The following is a 16,991-nucleotide window of genomic DNA, read 5'->3' as shown; positions in this document are numbered from 1 at the left end:
AATTTTGAAAAAAAATGATATTTTCTACTTTTTGTTATTAGAAAAATCCAATAAACTCAATTTTAGTCATACATTTAGGCCAAAATGTATTCAGCCACATGTCTTTGGTAAAAAAAAAGTCAATAATTGTATATTTATTGGTTTGCGCAAAAGTTGTCACATCTACAAACTAAGGTACGTTTTCTGGAATTTACGCAGCTTTTAGTTTACGACTGCCTATCTCATTTCTTGAGGTGCTAAAATGGCAGGGCAGTACAAAACCCCCCCAAATGACCCCATTTTGGAAAGTAGACCCCCTAAGGAAATTGATAAGAGGCATGTTGAGCCCATTGAATATTTTATTTTTTTGCCTCAAGCGATTGAATAATGACAAAAAAAAAATTTTTTTTTTTTTTTTACACAAAGTTGTCACTAAATGATATATTGCTCACACATGCTATGGGCGTATGTGAAATGACACCCCAAAATAAATTCTGCTGCTTCTCCTGAGTACGGGGATACCACATATGTGGGACTTTTTGGGAGCCTAGCCGCGTACGGGGCCCCGAAAACCAAGCACCGCCTTCAGGCTTTCTAAGGGCGTAAATTTTTGAGTTCACTTCTCACTACCTATTACAGTTTTGAAGGCCATAAAATGCCAAGATGGCACAAAACCCCCACAAATGACCCCATTTTAGAAAGTAGACACCCCAAGCTATTTGCTGAGAGGCATGTTGAGTTCATGGAATATTTTATATTTTGCCACAAGTTGCGGGAAAATTACAAACTTTTTTTTTTTTTTTTTTTTTTTCACAAAGTTGTCACTAAATGATATATTGCTCACACATGCCATGGGCATATGTGAAATGACACCCCAAAATAAATTCTGCTGCTTCTCCTGAGTACGGGGATACCACATATGTGGGACTTTTTGGGAGCCTAGCCGCGTACGGGGCCCCGAAAACCAAGCACCGCCTTCAGGCTTTCTAAGGGCGTAAATATTTGACTTCACTCCTCACTACCTATTACAGTTTTGAAGGCCATAAAATGCCAAGATGGCACAAAACCCCCACAAATGACCCCATTTTAGAAAGTAGACACCCCAAGCTATTTGCTGAGAGGCATGTTGAGTCCATGGAATATTTTATATTTTGCCACAAGTTGCGGGAAAATTACAAACTTTTTTTTTTTTTTTTTTTTTTCACAAAGTTGTCACTAAATGATATATTGCTCACGCATGCCATGGGCATATGTGAAATGACACCCCAAAATAAATTCTGCTGCTTCTCCTGAGTACGGGGATACCACATATGTGGGACTTTTTGGGAGCCTAGCCGCGTACGGGGCCCCGAAAACCAAGCACCGCCTTCAGGCTTTCTAAGGGCGTTACAGTTTTGAAGGCCATAAAATGCCAAGATGGCACAAACCCCCCCCAAATGACCCCATTTTGGAAAGTAGACACCCCTAAATTTAGGGGTACACTAGTGAGACTAGGTAATAAATGGCGGGTGCCCTGAAACTATAAAAAAATAACTAACCAACCAGCGTCACCTGTAACAGTTATATGGTGATCACTGGTGAAAGGGTTAACTAGGGGGCAATCAGGGGGCTTTATGCGGTAGTATATGGGGGTCCCTGGCGCTATAAAAAGCTGCGGCGAACCTAAATACCTACTTGCCTAACTAGCGTCACCTGTGACACTAATACAGCGATCAGAAAAACGATCGCTTATTAGGCTGGGTTCACACTGGAGCGATGCGGGAACGCCACGAATGCGCGGCGGGTTCCCGCATCGCATGCCTCCCGGCGGCAGTTCACACTGCCCTATGCGAACTGCTGGGAGTGTCAGTGAAATGTTACTGACACCCCCAGATCAGTTCGCATATCGCAGTGCGATCTGCAAACTCGGATCGCATGGTGTGAACACCCATGCGATCCGATTCTGCTGCGGGCCAAAAAAAGGGTCCCGTGCGAATTTGCGGCGGGTGCGGCGGGTGTGGCGGGTGCGGCGAATGGCTGAACTCGAATCGCACAGAGATCGGATGTGATTTGCACTGCAGTGCGAATCACATCCGTTCTCAAACCGCTGCAATCTGAACCCAGCCTTAGTGACACTGGCGACGGGGGGTGATCACGGGGTTAAACCTTTATTGGGGGGGTTAGGGGGGTACCTTAGAACTAAAGGGGGCTAACCCTAACTGCCCTAACAGTTATTAGTCACAAATGACACCCGCCGGGTGATCAGGGGGTTAAACCTTTATTAGGTAATAAATGGCGGGTGCCCTGAAACTATAAAAAAATAACTAACCAACCAGCGTCACCTGTAACAGTTATATGGTGATCACTGGTGAAAGGGTTAACTAGGGGGCAATCAGGGGGCTTTATGCGGTAGTATATGGGGGTCCCTGGCGCTATAAAAAGCTGCGGCGAACCTAAATACCTACCTGCCTAACTAGCGTCACCTGGGACACTAATACGGCGATCAGAAAAATGATCGCTTATTAGGCTGGGTTCACACTGGAGCGATGCGGAAACGCCGCGAATCCGCGGCGGGTTCCCGCATCGCATGCCTCCCGGCGGCAGTTCACACTGCCCTATGCGAACTGCTGGGAGTGTCAGTGAAATGTTACTGACACCCCCAGATCAGTTCGCATATCGCAGTGCGATCTGCAAACTCGGATCGCATGGTGTGAACACCCATGCGATCCGATTCTGCTGCGGGCCAAAAAAAGGGTCCCGTGCGAATTTGCGGCGGGTGCGGCGGGTGTGGCGGGTGCGGCGGGTGCGGCGAATGGCTGAACTCGAATCGCACAGAGATCGGATGTGATTTGCACTGCAGTGCGGTGCGAATCACATTCGTTCTCATAAACCGCTGCAATGTGAACCCAGCCTTAGTGACACTGGCGACGGGGGGTGATCACGGGGTTAAACCTTTATTGGGGGGGTTAGGGGGGTACATTAGAACTAAAGGGGGCTAACTCTAACTGCCCTAACAGTTATTACAGTCACAAATGACACCAATGCAAAAAAAAAAAAAAAAAAAAAAAAAATGACATTGGTGTCACTGTGACTGGGGGGCAGGGGTAATTGGGGGGGTGATCGGGGGGTAAAGGGGGGGTGTGAGTGTGCCTGGCATGTTCTACTGTGTGTGGGATGTGTTGGTGCAACTCACTGATCCGCTCTCCTCCGTGTCGGAACGAAAAATACCGACACGGAGGAGAGAATACATCACTTCCTCTCCTGTGTTTACATTACAGGAGAGGAAGTGATGTCACCGGGGATTTCTATTCGTCGGGAGCGATCGCGAGGGGGTGGCCATGAATGAATGGCCGTCCCCTCGTCCGGGATCGCTCCCGAACGAAAACCGACCGCCGCAGGCACCGGGCGGGGGCCCGATCGGGCCCCCGACCCGCGGGAGGCAAATCACGTACATGTACGTGCTTATGCCTGCCCGTGCCATTCTGCCGACGTACATCGGCGTTAGGCGGTCGGCAAGTGGTTAAAGGATAAAACTTACCTTCATATAGTCCTTCTGCAGGACCTGAATGATGGCAGAACAGGTCTCTGGAATAATGATTCCCAGAGCCTGGGGGAGATGCCTGTCGAGAACTTGAGGTCCTGAAGACTTCTCCCTGTCGCCAAGTAGCGCAACTTGGCGATGAGCCTCTGCTCCGGAATGATGGCTTGCCGCATGCAGGTAACGAGCAGACAATAAGCACTGGAAATCAAAGCTTACTATACTAAGATATAGTCCACAATGAGCAACAAATGCTAACTGACTACACGCACCGATAAGCAGATACACACTGACAAGCACAAACTGAAGTGCAGTAACGATCTGAAGCACAAATCTGAAAAGCACGAATCGTCTCTAACCAAACTTCTACTAACACGCGATAAACACGAGATCAGCAGAAAGAGCCCAAAGGGTGCCGGACGTGGTGCTGAACTTCCCTTTTCTAGTCCCGCCGTACGTGGCTTACGTCACCGCGTTCTTGGCAACCGGAAATTCTGACAACTTAGTCCGACCGTGTGTATGCAACACCACTTCCGGACCACTTCCGGACTAAATCTGTTGGAATTTATCTGACGGATTTGGTTGTTGGAATGTCCGACCGTGTGTACAAGGGCTTAGAAGAGATACAGTGTATATACTATTAGAGGAGATATATACTGTATATACTATTAGAGGAGAGATAAACTGTATATGTGTAGCGATGACTCAGTGGCCGGACCCCGCTGAGGAGTCTGGGGAAGGGTACTTAAGATGTTGAAGTCACGTGTTATGGGTTCGTTCGTGAGGCCATAGCGGCCTGTTCCTGATCCTGGACCGGGGTAACCCCGTGAGGGGTCACAGGAGCATGCATCGCTCCGCAACATGCTTCGGTTGACTAACCCCAAAAGACCTGCCTGGTCTGGGGTGTTTGTTGGACTGTGTTTGTTGGATGTTACCCCTGCAAATAAAAACCTTTTATAAAGGACTTTTATGGTGTCAGCGTCCAAAGTTGTTGGGTACTAACCCTGGGAACCACTAGACCTGGAAGAACAAGCCAAGCGGAGGTACCCAGTAAGCCCAAAAGTCAAGGCCGATACACGTGGGGGCTCGCATGCCCGGGATTTACAGTTACCTCGCAGGGCCTTGGAACAGAGGGTGAAGAATTTTTTTTGAACTGTGCCATAAAGATCAACGCTATTTTGTAGAGACTTTCACTGAGGTGCGTAAGCATGGGAGGAGCCTGTACTAAAAGCCTGTGAAATTACACAGGAGCTAGCGCCCAGTGGGAGGAGTTTAGGCTGATCTTTTCTCCGCACGAGGCACCGCGTGAGAGTGTGGTGTGATAAATATCATCAGACTCAAATCTTTTTTTATTTAAAGAAAAAAAAAAGTTAAAGACTGTTTTGCAGATTTTCAAACAGAACTGTAATATATTATATTCCAGCCATAGAAAAATGATGTCAAAAATTTAATTTTAAGAACGTTCGTTCGATTTTCTAATCGTTAGTGGGGTCAAATCGACGTTCATTTTCAACCACAGTGGCGGGAAAATTTAGAAATAATAGAAAACTTCTCGGTCAAAGGAATTTTGTGTATGTGTTTTTCGTTCAGAAATTACATTCATTTTTAAACAGAATGTTAAAAACAAGTGAAAATTTCAAATACATTTTTTTCATTCGGAGAATGTACAAAGATTTTTCGTCTGAATATTCTCGTCTGAAAATTGCGGCCAACCTAAGGCTCAGTACACACCTATGCAGTTTGCTTTTGATCTATTTCTGCAGTGCTTTTTGCTGTGCATTAAAGAGGGATTCCACCTAAAAAAAATAAAATATTAAAAGCCAGCAGCTACAAATACTGCAGCTGCTGACTTTTAATAAATAGACACTCACCTGTCCCAGGGTCCAGCAATATCCGCAGCTGAAGCTGAGCAATCGCTCGGCTCTTGGTTGCTGCCGCCGCCATTCTCATTGAAGGAATCAGGAAGTGAAGTGTTGCGGCTTCACATCCCGGATCCCTACTGCACATGCGCGAGTCGTGCTGTGCATTGTAAGTGGTCCCCGCTATCTCCTGGGACCTGTGTGTTTCCCAGGGGACAGCGGGGGTGCAGGAAGGGGCGTGACTCCCGCGGGAGTCTATTCCTGAAAGTTGGTGCAGATACCTGTATTATACAGGTATCTGCACCCCCCTCCCCCTGAAAGGTGGCAATTGTGGCACCGAGGGGGGAGGGAATCAAATGAGCGGAAGTTAAATTTTTTGGTGGAACTCCGCTTTAAGTACAGTATAGAGCGCCCCAATAGCAAGGTAAAGAGAACGTCTGCCTTTAGAACCACTCACTACCTGCCCAGGACTACATGTCCCACGAGGCATTGCTCCTCACACATTCACATGTTCTCAGGCACTTACCGACATGTATGGACGGTGTACTGAGCTGTTTGTGCGCTGCACTGTATTGCATGCAGGCCAACTAATCGACTGGCCGATTAATCGATTATGAAAATAGTAATTGATTCATTTCTTAATCGATTCGCTGTCGATTAATCCATTCGTTGTTTCAGCCCTAACTCAAACCATTCAATATACGTGCATTTGGGATTTTTTAATTACCAAAAATACGTAGCAGAATACATATTGGCCTAAATTTATAAAGAAATTCGATTTTCACATTTTTTTATAGGATCTTTTTTATAGCTTTAAGTAAAATATATTGTTTTTTTTTTTTCTCAAAATTGTCTGGCTTTTTTTGTTTATAGCACAAAAAAAAAAAAAAAACGCAGTGGTGATCAAATACCACCAAAAGAAGGCTCTATTTGTGGGCGAAAAAAAAATGCTCCTACACGGGCAGGATGAGGACAACTCACCCCCCCCCCCCCAGGTATGTTACTTAAAAGAATTGGACATTAGGCTGGAGGCCTAATTGCGCTTACTCAGGTACAGTATTTGAAGTAGATGCCTACAAGGATCTCTACTGTACTGAAGGTTAATATGTTGATATCTTATTTAACCGCTTTCTGACCGCCGCACACAGATGTACATTGGCAGAATGGCACAGGCAGGCAAAAGGGCGTACCTGTACGTCCCTTTAAATATGCCGCCTATTAGGCACGCGCACACACGCGCCGCACGCCGCGGGTCCTGGGGACTCGAGGTTCGCTGGGGGCCCGCGATTGCGGTGTGGAGAGGCAGAAAGGAGAGATGCCTATGTAAACAAGGAATTTCCCCGTTCTGCCTTGTGACATGACAGATCACAGCTCCCTCTCATCAGGAGCAGTGATCACTGTCATGTGAGTGGAAGCCCCTCCCCCCCACAGTTAGAACACATCCCTAGGACACACTTAACCCCTTGCTCGCCCCCCTAGTCTTAACCCCTTCCCTGCCAGTGTAATTTTTACAGTGCATTTTTGTTCGCTGTATTAATGCCAATGAGCCCAAAAATGTGTCAAAATTGTCCGATGTGTCCATCATAATGTCGCAGTCACGATACAAATCACAGATCACTGCTATTACTAGTAAAAAAAACAAAAAGAAAAAACGCTATAAATCTATCCCCTATTTTGTAGACGCTATAACTTTTGCGCAAACCAATCAATAAACGCTTATTGCGATTTTTTTTTATTACCAAAAATATGTAGAAGAATACGTATCGGCCTAAACTGAGGAAAAAATTTGCTTTTTTTTAAAAAATTGGATATTTATTATAGCAAAAAGTTCAAAATATAGGTTTTTTTTTTTTTCAAAATTTACGCATTTTTTTGTTTATAGCGCAAAAAATAAAAAGCACAGAGGTGATTAAATACCACCAAAAGAAAGTTCTATTTGTGGGGATAAAAAGGACATCAATTTTGTTTGGGTACAACGTCGCACGACCACGCAATTGTCAGTTAAAGTGACACAGTGCCGAATCGCAAAAAGTGCTCTGGTCAGGAAGGGGGTAAATCCTTCCGGTGCTGAAGCGGCTAAAATGTGTTAATAAAAGGCTTCTATGACCATTGAACTCCAAACTGTGTTATGTGTGATCGCTGACAGTAAAGGGTGGAGTGGCGGTCAGGAAGTGTGGATGTCAAGGCATCTTTTATACCCTAGCAGGGGTGGACTGACAACTCACGGGGGCCCCCGGACAATAGGAGATTATGGGGCCCCCAGGCAATCCGAGATTATGGGACCACACGGTGTACACACACACACAGTATACAATCACACAGTACACACAGTATACACAGGCATGTACACACAGCATACACAGGCATGTACACACAGTATACACAGGCATGTTTCTATTGGCTGAGAAGGTACTGGAGAGGTGGGGCAGCTATAATCTTAGGATTTTTAGACCAAAAGGATGTCGGTAAGGGACATTTCAGAGACAGATGTAAAAAAACCCACAGATTTTTACATACTGTCCCTGGTTTTACTGAGGCTGGCAACCCTGATGGGGCCCCCTAATGGCTCGGGGCCCTCGGGCAGTGCCCGAGTGGCCCAATGGTCAGTCCGCCCCTGTATCCTAGTCATGTGCGGTAGATAAAACCATTTTAGCGCTGGTTCCCAGAGACCCAATTTTTATTTTTATTTTTTTATATCAAAGGGGGTCCTCCAAAATGGTTGAGAAAGGCTGGACTGAACCCATATGGACCGGTCCCCTTTATTTTCTACATTCAGATTTTTCCGTCCGATTTTCGAGAAGCTAGTAATTGAAGGGAAAAAAAAATAATAATTTGTTTACAGCACCGAAGAACTAATATCTCTCCATCTGTGCAGGCTTTTATGGGCAGCCTCCATCAAGAAGTATTTTTACATCCTTGCCAATGAATAGACTAGTAAGCTGGAAAATATATTTACCAATCAGTGAGCACCAAAATACATCGCCCACTCAGCTCAGGAAAATGAGAGGGAATTTAATGGTCCTGGCATTTTCTATTGACATAACCTTTTATGTGTTTCCAATCTAGTCTATACACACCAGAAGAAATAAAATTCATCTCTATTTTATTTTATTTTTTTGTGAATGGGACTGAGCAAAACAATTTTTACTGTCTTGTCCTGATATTTGGACCTGCATAGCTCCCAACTGTCCCTGATTTGGAGGGACTGTCCCTGATTTGGAGCAGTGTCCCTCTGTCCCTCTTTCCTCTTCATTTGTCCCTCATTTTGGTCTGATCTATATAAATTAGGGCTGTGGAAATTAAAGATTAATCCCTCAATTAATCGATTCTTTTTTTGATCAATCAAAATTCTTTTGATCGGTACTCATTCTCTGCCGGCTTCCCGGGTCTTCAGGGATTTCCGTAGGAGATCCGGTGACGTCACTGGACTCCTCCCCCCTTCCCCAAGTGCCCCCGTCTGCTAAAAAAGGGAAGGGGGGAGGAGTCCGATGCCGTTGAAGTTCTGATTGAACGTAACACGTACGGGGGAGGAGCAACGCATGACGTCACCCGCTGCTGCCCTACGGAACTAACACGATTGTCGGCTTTACACGCTGTGTTTTTATCATCTTTATGTGAGTAGTTTGTGTTTGAACACAAAAATGAAATCTTATACTTAAGCGGTGAGCACTTCGATCTTTTCTTTCTACACATGACCCGGCGTCCTTGCTGAGATCTAAGGAGACGTGAGAGAAGTTTATGGTCCGTGTTAACCCTTTTGATACCCGCTTGCATGACCACCTGTTTGCACAGGGGTCCATGCCCTAAGGTGAGAGTGATTAGTTAGACTGGAGGTGGAGGGATTGTCACGCTACTGGGGAAAAAAAAAGACTTACGTCTGTGCTACAGTTTGAATTTAAAATGTATTTGTGTGAACTGTGAAGTTAAGTCATGGATTGTGGAAACTAACTAGTGTTGGGTGATTGTATATAGTGTATACCACATTTACCACTGACTAGGGATGAGCTTCGAGTTCGAGTCAAACTCATGTTCGACTCGAACATTGCCTGTTCGCCTGTTCGGCGAACAGTGAACAATTTGGGCTGTTCGCAGCAAATTCGAAAAGCCGCCGAACACCCTGTACAAGTCTATGGGAGAAATCTAAAGTGCTAATTTTAAAGGCTAATATGCAAGTTACTGTCCTAAAAAGTGTTTGGGGACCCGGGTCCTGCCCCAGGGGACATGTATCAATGAAAAAAAAAGTTTTAAAAATGGCAGTTTTTTCGGGAGCAGTGATTTTAATAATGATTAAAGTGAAACAATAAAAGTGTAATATTCCTTTAAATATCGTACCTGGGGGGTGTCTATAGTATGCCTGTGAAGGGGCGCATGTTTCCCGTGCTTAGAACTGTCCCTGCACAAAGTGTAATTTCTGCAGAAAAAAAAAGTCATTTAACCACTTAACGACCGCCGCATGCCATTGTACGTCATCACAATGGCATGTACAGGCACAAGCACGTACATGTGCTTGCCTTCCAGCGGGTGGGGGGTCCGATCGGACCCCCTCCCGCTGGATGCGGCGGTCCGGTTCGCTTCAGGAGCGATCCGGGATGAGGAGATGGCCGTTGGTTTCTGGCCATCCCCTCTCGATCGCTCCTGGCGAATGAGAAGCTTCCTCCCACTGTGTATTGTATACACAGGCAGGGAGGAAGTGATGTCATTCTCCTCGGGGCGGTCTTATTGACCGGACTACGAGGAGAGGACACAGTAGTCTGCACCAAACACTACACTGACACTAACTAACACACAGGCACACAACCCCCCCCCCCCCATCACCCCCCCCCCCCCCGATCGCCCCCCGCCCCCCTCCCCCCCCAGTCACAGTGTCACTGATTGCAGTGATAATTTATTTATTTATGATTTCCTTGGGGTGTCTACTTTCCAAAATGGGGTCATTTGGGGGGGTTTGTACTGCCCTGCCATTTTAGCACCTCAAGAAATGAGATAGGCAGTCATAAATTAAAAGCTGTGTAAATTCCAGAAAATGTACTCTAGTTTGTAGACGCTATAACTTTTGCGCAAACCAAAAAATATACGCTTATTGACATTTTTTTTACTAAAGACATGTGGCTGAATACATTTTGCCCTCAATGTATGACTAAAATTTAGTTTATTTGATTTTTCTTATAACAAAAAGTAGAAAATATATTTTTTTCTCAAAATTTTCGGTCTTTTTCCATTTATATCGCAAAAAATAAAAATCGCAGAGGCAATCAAATACCATCAAAAGAAAGCTCTATTTGTGGGAATAACAAATTTCGTTTGGGTACAACATTGCATGACCGCGCAATTACCAGTTAAAGCAGTGCAGTGCGAAATTGTAAAAAGACCTCTGGTCCTTAGGCTGTTGATTGGTCCGGGGCTGAAGTGGTTAAAATCATTCACGGCTATGATGAATTGTCGGCTCCCGTAATTCAGAGAACACTCATTGAAAGTCATTGATAAAAAATAAAAAAAAAGCGCGGGGTTCCCCCAAATTCAAATTACCACCCCGCGTCAAATAAAAAAAAAAATTGACGTGGGGTTCCCCTTATCCATACCAGACCCTTTATCCGAGCACGCAACCTGGCCACAGGAAAAGAGGGGGGGGGGGCGAGAGAGCACCCCCCCCCCTCCTGAACCGTACAGGACCCGGGTCCCCAAACACTTTTTAGGACAGTAACTTGTATATTAGCCTTTAAAATTAGCACTTTAAATTTTGAACGTTCGAGTCCCATAGATTTTAATAGGGTTCTAAAGTTCACACGCAGTTTAGGTCTGTTCGCAGGTTCTGGTGCGAACCGAACAGGTGGGTGTTCGGCTCATCCTTACCACTGACTAATGCAGAGTTGCAATGCAAGGATATCAGCTAAAAGTAGTTGGATCTGTATGTGCATTATAATTAATCGAAATTAGTCGATTAATCGATTTAAAAAAATCGATTAACCAAACGCAAAAATTGTAATCAGTAACAGCCCTAAAAAAATGTAAATGTCGCCTATGGAGATTTATAAGTACTGAAGTTTGGCGCCATTCCACAAGTGTTCACAATTTTAAAGTGTGACATGTGAGGTATCTATTTACTCAGTGTAACATCCCTTTTCACATTATACAAATAAATTGGGCTAACGTTTGTGTTGTTTTTTTAATTTCTTATTAATGAAACGTTTTTTTTCCCCAAAAAAAAAAAACATGTTTAAAAAAATTGCTCCGCAAATACCGTGTCCAGACCTAAATCCAATTGAGAATTTGTGGCAAGACTGCATAATTGCTGTTCACAGACGCTCTCCATCCAATCTGACAGAGCTTGAGATATTTTCCAAAGAAGAATGGGCAGAAATGTCATGACTATGTTATTAAATATGGCTTGTCTTAACTGCTATACCAAAACCCCACCCTTCTAGTATAATAACCACACCACAATAGATTGGAGTTAAATTGGCTATAGCAGCCTTTTTATTAACCAAAATCTAAATAACAAATAATTAACTGATCAATAACATAATAACCTGAACATACAGTGCATTAACCACTTGCAGACCGGACCATTTTGCTGGTCAAAGACCAGACCACTTTTTGCGATTCGGCACTGCGTCGCTTTAACTGACAATTGCGCGGTCGTGCGACGTGGCTCCCAAACAAAATTGACGTTCTTTTTTTCCCACAAATAGAGCTTTCTTTTGGTGGTATTTGATCACCCCTGCGGTTTTTATTTTTTGCGCTATAAACAAAAATAGAGCGACAATTTTGAAAAAAACGCATTATTTTTTACTTTTTGTTAAAATAAATATCCCCCAAAAATATCTAAAAAAACATTTTTTTCCCTCAGTTTAGGCCGATGCATATTCTTCTACATATTTTTGGTAAAAAAAATTGCAATAAGCGATTATTTATTGGTTTGCGCAAAAGTTATAGCATTTACAAAATAGGGATAGTTTTATAGCATTTTTATTAATAATTTTTTATTATTATTTTTTTTACTAGTAATGGCGGCGATCAGCGTTTTTTATTGTGACTGCGACATTGTGGGGGACCCATCGGATATTTTTGACACATTTTTGGGACCATTGTCATTTATACAGTAATCACTGCTATATAAATGCAGTGATTCCTGTGTAAATGACACTGGCAGTGAAAGGGTTAACCAGTGGGTGGCAGTGTAGGGGTTAAGTGTTCCTAGGGGTGTGTTACTAACTGTGGGGGGGTTGGGCTTTCATTTAGTGAACACTGATCTCTGCTCCAATCACATGGAGCAGAGATCAGTGTCACTAGTTGCTAGGCAGAATGGAGAAATGTTGTTTACACATTTCCTCCATTCGGCCGCTCCGTGAGACGATCGCGGGGATGCCCGCGGCGATCGAGTCCGCGGGTCCCGCGACCGGACTCACGGGGGTCCCGACCAGCGTGGGAGCGCCCCGCCGGCGGCGCGCTCCCGATGGCAGGGCGGCATTGAATATTGGACGTACCTGTATGCCAATATGCCTGCCCGTGCCATTCTGTCGACGTACATCGTCGTGCGCTGGCCGGGAAGTGGTTAAAGAATGGAGCCACAAGGTCCTAATAGGCATCAAAACCAAGACAGTACCTGCGTGTCACTTCTCAGGCCTCCAGCCACAAAACCACCGACTTTGAGACAACTTGCTGGTACACATACATACTGAGGGTCAACTGTGGGTATAAGCTTGGGTATATGGGATTGTATGATATTTTTTATTTTATTTATTTATTTTATGGTTGAACTAGATGGACTTGTGTCTTTTTTCGAGCTGACTAACTATGTATCTATGTAACATACACTAACCGGGAGCCGTACCACAGACGGGTTACTACACCATACCCTTTTTGTGCCCATATGAACCTAAAAGGACCTTGCACCCAACCAGTTGCCATACCCAGCTCCCCACAACTAAATTCCCCAAAACAAAAACACCAAATGTAGGGCGGGAGGGTGTCAAGTTGTTCCCTGCTTGCTGACCTCCGCCTGAAGACCACCCCTTCCGGTCAACCAACCACCTCCCCCAACGCTCCACCAGGGCTGGACTGGGACAAAAATGTGGCCCTTGACTTCATCCAGACCGGCCCACTTTAATTTTGCAAACACGCAAAAAACAGTATATAAACTGTACGCATTTGCTCAAAAAAGCCCCTCTTACATCAGGGTCCCCAGAGAGCCCCTCCTTACATCTGGGTCCCCAGAGAGCCCCCCACTTACATCAGGGTCCCCAGATAGCCTCCCCTTACATCAGGGTCCCCATTTAGCCTTCCCCTTATATCAGAGTCCCCAGAGAGCCCCTCTTACATCAGAGTCCCCAGAGATCATCCACCTTACATCAGGGTCCCTAGAGAGCCAACCCCTTACGTTCGGGTCCCCACAGAGCCCCCCCTTACATCCGGGTCCACAGAGAGCCCTTCCTTACATCAGGGTCACCAGAAAGAGGACAGGTAGGGACCCTATGGTTGGGGACTCCTGGACTGACTCTGAGCTATGGGCCCCAGATTCGGGGCTATAGCCCCAAAAGTCCCCCCCAGTGATGCCACTGGCTGTCACTGAAACCGGCCCACTGAGCCATCGGCCCACCGAGAAACTCCCTATAGTCCCTATGGCCAGTACATGCCTGCGCTCCACCCAGCTCTGACCATACCCCAATCAGCCATCTCCTCACTTCTACAGCAATAGCCCAAACTTTTATTCTACTTCCTGTGTCCAAGGCCCTTTAACCCGTGTCATGCCGGCCCTCCATCTATTGCCTTGTGGGTTTTTTTTTTCTCTGGGCCTCTCTCTCTCTCTCTAGATGTGCAAAGCTGGTAGAGACATCCCCAAAAGGACTTGCAGCTGTAATTGCAGAGAAAGGCAGTTCTACAAAGTATTGACTCCAGGGGGCGCCATACAAATGCCCCCCCCCCCCCCACACTTTTCACATATTTATTTGTAAAAAATGTTGAAAACCATTTATCATTTTCCTCCCACTTCACAATTATGTGCCACGTTGTGTTGTTCTATCCCAGTGAAGGTGAACCTTGGCACCCCAGATGTTTTGGAACTATGTTTTCCCATGATGCTCATGCATGTTGTAATTTAGTTGAGCATCATGGGAAATGTAGTTCCAAAACATCCGGGGTAGCAAGGTTTGCCATCACTGGTCTATCACATAAAATCACAATAAAATACATTAACGTTTTTGGTTGTAACATGACAAAATGTGGAAAATTTCAAGGGGTATGAATACTTTTTCAAGGCACTGTATGTAGACCAGCAGACCTGTGCTTTCTAGTACAGTCCCAAAACTTTATAGAACATTGCGTCACTTTTCTGTTAAGTAAATTTCAAACAAAAAGCCTAGACAGGTAGACGGGTCTTATTAAGTTTTTATTTTTTTTAATTAAAATTTGCATTTGCTTCCAAATACTGTTCTTTTCTCATGAGTGTGCCTTTTGTCTTTACAGAGGAAATAGGGATGTTGTCTTTACTCTGCTTTTTGTTTGAACTGCATTATTCCGTGTACTTTCATGATGACAATAGTGGCGAGCTCTCAGGCGGCGTAATTCCTGCAGCGGTACACTCCGGAGTACAAGGCTAAACTGTGACACGGCAGCACAAGCACGCCGCTTTTCGCTAGGTTTTCTTTTGCTACATTTGTGTTAAAAAAAATAAAAATGTAATAATAATAAAAGCTAGGTGTTGCTGCGGAGTGTGCTAAAAAAAAAAAAAAAAAGTTGCACAAGGATACTAGCGATCAGTGGAGTGATTTAAAAAAAAAACTTGACTTTGCAGCAAAGTTATCTATTTCCATCTTTTTTTTTTTTTAAATGGCAATAATTTCGCTATGAAGTAAAAGGAGCATTAATAAAAAAAAGTTTTTAATCAAGCGGGCACTCTAATGCCCTGTACACACGGTCGGAAAATTCCAACGGAAAAGGTCCGATCGGATTATATTGTTTGGAAAAAATCCGATCGTGTGTGGGCTCTATCGGACTTTTTCCATCTGAAAATTCAGGCGGAAAAAATTTGAGAGCAGGATCTAACATTTTCCAACAAAAAAATCCGATCGGACTTTTTCTGATCGTTTGTAGAGAATTCCGATGGACAAAGTGCCACCAAGCTCAGAAAAAAATTTACGAGACCAAAGCTATTGGCTACTAGCCTCTACGTAGTCCCGTCGTACGTAACGAACGTCACCTCATTCCGAACGATCGGATTTTCCAAAAACTTTGTCCGACCGTGTGTATGCAACAACAGTATCGAACAAAATTAGTCGGAAAAAACCCGACGAATTTTGTGGTCGGAATGTCCAACCGTGTGTACAAGGCATACGTTTTAAGGTCCTGTTGCTGTGTGACATGATTTCCTTAAAGTGGAGCTAAACTGTACCTGAGCACCACAAACGGAAAATGCTATTTAACCACTTGACCTCCGGGAAGATTTACCCCCCTTCATGACCAGTCCATTTTTTTGCAATATAGCACTGCGTTACTTTAACTGACAGTTGAGCGGTCATGCAACACTGTGCAATTTATATCATTTTTCAAGCACGAAAATAGAGCTTTCTTTTGGTTGTACAGTATTAGATCACTTCTGCATTTATTTATTTTTTCTCTATAAACAACTAGGTCCGACAACTTTGAAAAAAAAAACAATATTTTTTACTGACTTCTATAAAACATATCCAATTAAAAAAAAAAAATCGAATTTCTTCAAAAATTAAGGCCAGTATGTATTCTGCTACATATATTTGGTGAAAAACAAAAAGCGTACATTGATTGGTTTACGCAAATGTTATAGCATCTACAAACTAGACATGTGCATTCGTTTTCGTCCGAATTTCGGGTATTTTCGTTTTAACAAATGATAACAAACGTGCAGAATCTGAAAAACGAAAGATCCGACATAAACAAATGCTTTATTTTCATTTTTGTTGTGACAACAGTTCGATATAGATAGGAGATTCGACATGACGGTGACAATAGCGATCTGTGTCCATCGAACCTGTGGTCGAATGTGCCTAACCTATTAGTCCAAGATTATTCGACATAGAGAGTAAAGATTCGACATAGAGAGAAAAGATTCGACACAGAGAGAAAAGATTCGACAGTATAGAGACAATAGCAAAAAAGGTTGAATGTGCCCAACCTAACTCTATTAGTCCAAGATGATTCGATATAGAGAGAAAAGATTCGACATGAAGATTCGACGAAGCGGTCGCCGCGAGTGGACATTTATGGTCAAATGCTCTGCCCATAGGCTATAGAAGAATTCTAATGTTGGTTGACTAGTAATAATAATTAATAAATATAATTATTACTAGTGTCATAGAACATTAGAATCCTACTATAGCTTGTAGGCAGAACAATCGACCGGAAATGTACGATTGTGGCGTCGTAAAGTTTAGCTGCTCCGTCGAATGTTCTTAGAACATTCGACAGACACCATAAGCCTTCAATGATAGATTTGACCTGAATTATTTTGGATTTCCGGACGAATGCATTTTTTAATGAAACAAAATAAATAAAAACGAATTTCGGGAGTAACTAAATACATTTATTTTTTGGGACGAAAACGAAATTCCGAAACAAAATATTTCCATGTGCACATGTCTAGTACAAACTATGGTATATATACT

The sequence above is a fragment of the Lithobates pipiens genome, unplaced genomic scaffold, assembly GCF_037356315.1.
Source record: "Lithobates pipiens isolate NorthernLeopardFrog02 unplaced genomic scaffold, aLitPip1_a1.2 Scaffold_19, whole genome shotgun sequence".
Taxonomy (NCBI): Eukaryota; Metazoa; Chordata; class Amphibia; order Anura; family Ranidae; genus Lithobates; species Lithobates pipiens.
This window is presented reverse-complemented; position numbering follows the sequence as displayed.